Raw genomic sequence first — 4,719 nt, 5'->3', positions numbered from 1 at the left:
TCTGGGCTGGTCTGTGTGTTTCACTGTCATGAAGAAAGATATACAGACATTCAACTTCTCAGGGTTGATTTTCTGGGTGATGGTTTCCAATGGCCTCTTGGGTCTTCTTTTCTTTGGTTACCTGCCTTTGGAGCACTTCACTGTTTCATCATCATTTTAGCAAAGGCGAAAGGTTGGAATGAGGTTTAGGGATTGCTCATTGCATTTCACAAGCTTCTCTTGAGTGTTTCTATGTGCAAGATGGGATGAAATTCATAAAATGCAAGGTCCCTACTTGGTAAGAGACAGCAATGATACACTTTAATTGAGCCAAAATGAAATGAGCACTAAATGTTGATTGCTGCAGCAGTTCACCTGTCTGTGTCTCTTGGCATGTAATCTCCTTCTTCACCCAACAAAAATAATCCAGAATTAGCAACTACTTTTTTCCCAGATAGTTAGGTCAAACCCAGCCTAGTATTCCAAAGGATGCTATCATTTATCCCTGACCTTTGTTGGATTTCAGCTGCCTAATTTTAGCTGGCACTTCAAGAAACAAGTGTTCTGAATCCCAGGGGTCATGTGAGAAGGACAGAAAAGGATAACATAGGAAATACTCTCATTAAGCAATTGCCAAAGATAGCCTTCGTTTTCTTGAACAGTTAGTTATTAAGTAATAATAATAGTAATAATGCTATCATAATACATCATAGTAAAACTAGGGAGAATAAATATAATTTAGATACTTTGAAGAAAACCAAGAGATGTGCAGCCTTAAGACGCAGAGGTCCAGAAATCCAAAAATTGTGGAGGTCAAGCTCTTCTAGGAAGCAGTGACTCTGATGTGACTGGCTGCCTTTCAAACATTATTAGTCAGCCTTGGAAATGACACACATTTAAAACTCAAAAGACTGAATAAGTATAATCAAATTGGGAAGTCCTGTTGAACATTTCCAGGATTCAAAACTCACTTGAGCAGAGGTAATAACCCTGTCATGTTAGAAAGGAAGTATGTATGATCAGAAAAACACTCAAACTCCAAAAATTGTGATATCCTTGATTATCTCTGCAATTTAGTTGACCTCAAACAAATCAGTTAATATCTCAGAGCCTCAGTTTAATTATCTATAAAATACAAATACTAATATATCTACTACTTCTTACACCTAATCAATACATGTTAGTATATGTACTACATAATTTTAGTTTACCCACCAACGTGTAAGTATACAAAAATGCAAAAGCCACAGCTCCTGCCCTCTGGAAACTCACAATCTAATAGAGAAGATAGACACATAAACAAATAAAGGCAGTTAATATATTTTAGGTACCCAAATATAGATATATACATGGTGAGAGTTCCAGACTTTAAAAGAACTCATCTGAGAAGATGGTACTTGAGTTGAGTCTTAAAAGAAGTTTGCTAATCTAACAAGGGAGGTTAATGGCGTTATTGGAAAAATTTCTATCATGTGAGAAATGTGAAAGGGGTAAAAAAGCAGGGCCAGTTCAGGTGAAGGGTTGACCCATAACATGCTGGAGAGGGGTTGTAGGAGGAGAGGCTGGAGATGCAGGCAGGTCAGGAAGAACTCACCTTCTCAGATGAGTTCTCCTAAACTCCAGGATTCTTACCATGTACATATCTATATTTGAGTACCTAAAATATATTAACTGCCTTTATTTGTTTATGTGTCTATCTTCTCTATTAGATTGTCAGTTTCCAGGGGCCAGGAGCTATGCCTTTTGCATTTTTGTATATTCACACATTGGTGGGTAAACTATAATTATATAGGTGTTTGCTCTTTAACATGGGCTAGTGTTTCTCAAGTATCTGAAGACCATATGCCACAGACTCATTTTGGATCTTTATTAAAAATGCAAATTCCTAGCTCCCAAATCTGAACTATATAATCAGAACCCCCAGGATGGGGCCAGAAATATTTACTTTAATGAATACTTCAAGTAGCCCCTATGTACTAAAATGAGAGAAGCGCTGCCATGTAGATATTTGCAAAACATTGAGTATTTTCAACAAACAGTCACAGGATTAAGTTCTGCTTGCCTAAGACTGCTTTGAAAACAGCATGGAGCATGGACTAGAGGACTACAAGACAGAAAGCAGGCAGACTGGATTAACAGCTACCACAATTAACAGGTGAAAAGATGCAGTTCTGAGAGAGGAAAGTGCGTGCCGGGCTGTAGAAACAGGGCGGATCTGGAAGGATGGAGTCAGCAGGGCGAACTGGCCAGATGTGAAAGAGGAAGCTCAGTTAAGAGGCTTCTGGTTGGAATGGCCATTAACCTAGACCAGGGGTCAGCAAACTATGGCCAGAGGGCCAAATCCAGCCTACTAGTCTGTTTTTGTAAATAAAATCCTACTGGAATGCAGTCAGACCCATTTGCTTATGTATTGATTAAACTTGCCTTCCACTATAATAGCATAGTTGAATAGTTGACAGAAACATACAAATGGCCTAAAATATTTACTATCTGGCCTTTCCAGAAAAATATTGCTGACCCCTGATTTAAATCAGCAATATTAAAGAAAAAGAGAGGCAGCAATTGAGTTGGAAGAGAAAACAGCTCTGGAGATATAATGAATTCCATTTGGACAATAATTACTTAAGATACGTGGAGCATTCACAATTAAAGAAGGGGGTGAATAGCAATACTGGAGGAGAAGCCAAAGAGTAGGGAAAAAAAAAAAAGAAGAGATGGAGATTAAAATATCTGAGGTACCAAATGCAAGAAGACTGGGCAGAGAAGAGAAATTCAGAAAAGACTGCAAGGAGCAAAGAAAACTGGTATCATGAAAGTCAAGAGGAAAAGGACGCCAAGACAAAGGAGCAGGCTGATACACACTCACATATATATTTTACATATATATATATATATATATATATATATATATATATATATATATATATCTCCCCAATATTATGTAACCTTAGTAGTAGAGAAGGATTAATGGTTAGAGACAGTGGATTAAATGTATATGTGGGCCAGGTGCAGTGGCTCACACCTGTAATCCCAACACTTTGAGAGGCCAAGGCGGGCGGATCACAAGGTCAGGAGATGGAGCCCATCCTAGCTAACACAGTGAACCCAATCTCTACTAAGGATACAAAAAAAAAAAAAAATAGCATGGATGGTGGCACACATCTATGATCCCAGCTACTCACCTGAACCCAGGACACAGAGGTTGCAGTGAGCTAAGATCACGCCATTGCACTCCAGCCTGGGCAACAGAGAGACTCCGTCTCAAAATGTGTGTGTGTGTGTGTGTGTGTGTGTGTCCTCATCCCTCTTCTAAAATTCCACTAAAATGACAAAAACATTAAATACATAAACCCACAAGACAGAGATGAAAGAGATGACACAAGCCAACTAGAAATGTTAACAAAATTGTATAAGATGAAAACCAGATCGATGGACAACTTATTCCGATTTTTGCTTTCTCTACTAAATGTCTATCCAAGAAGTAAAGAGGGTGGCATGGTTCAGGCCAGGCCAACCTCAGGAAGGGAGGCAGCAGCTTCCTTTGAAGACAAGGGACTGAAGTGAGGCCAAAAATGAAAGAATTGATTCTAAGTCTAATCATAACTGGCATCCATAACTGCCTTGTATAATTGGTATCTGTTGAAAGACAGGTGACTTATTTTCTGGAGAGGTTGTGCTAGATTTCCTCTGGACTGTGGACTTCATTAGAGCAAGAACAGCTGAAGGTAGAAATGTGGCCCCTGTCTGGAATTAAAAAGATTAAGCAAATACTTGCCTCATAAACTGTGAGATCTTTAGCCCACATTCCTTTTAGCAGTGATTAGCAGCCTTATATGTCCTAGGCAAGAGAATGGAGATTCTGTTCTGAAAAAAATAACCCACCCCAGGAAAGAAAATAGCCATAAATATCAACATCGGAGTGAGAAAGGTTCTCACTGAAATGGATTATGTCCTTGCTCCTTTCTGCCCACATACATAGAATTTCCCAGTTGCCCCTTTCTGCCACATTTTAAAATATGAATGAGTAGGCAAAACCCAGTAGACCTTTTAGGAAACACAGAGCAATAAGAAACAAGAAGCAAAGCCAGTGCGATATATGAACAAAAGGAACATTCAGAATCAAGAAAGTGTTCTTGGAAACTGAAAATATGCTAAACCACAGTAACAGAGTTTCAACAGTCAAAGTGGAGAAAAGTAGAATATGAAGTTACTCTGCCAAAGTCTGTTTCTACAAAACTAAGGAAGAAAATGAAGGATTCCAGGAAACAGATGAATCCAACACAGGAAGTACTCAAAAGCTATTCCCAAGATGACAGCAGGGAAAAACCTAGCCTGTCTGTGAAGCAATCAGTCTTGTTAAAAGCAGAAGAGCAGAGGAAGGTTATCTCCAAGGAAACATACAACATATAGGAGTTTGCAGTCCCACAAAAGCATCTGAGGATAAATGAATGGGAGCTACATAGAAAAGCAAGCAAACAACAAGAAATTAGGCAATTGTTAATCTCTCCTAAAATTCTTGCTTATATAGAAATATACATATATAATCATAGCTAATAGCTTGGACATGAACAAATTCACCTTGTTTAAATAAACACTGAAAATTGTTTTAAATGAAACTGTGCTATAAATAAATTGGAAGAAAATGTAGAAGGTCTTGGTGATTATGGCTTAAGAAAGCCACATCTTAATTTTCAATAGTAAAAAATCTAACATTCGTTTTGGGAAACAATTGAGGAGCAT

This window comes from Sapajus apella, unplaced genomic scaffold (assembly GCF_009761245.1).
Source record: "Sapajus apella isolate SASKATOON/1434 unplaced genomic scaffold, GSC_monkey_1.0 scaffold9, whole genome shotgun sequence".
NCBI lineage: Eukaryota > Metazoa > Chordata > Mammalia > Primates > Cebidae > Sapajus > Sapajus apella.
This window is presented reverse-complemented; position numbering follows the sequence as displayed.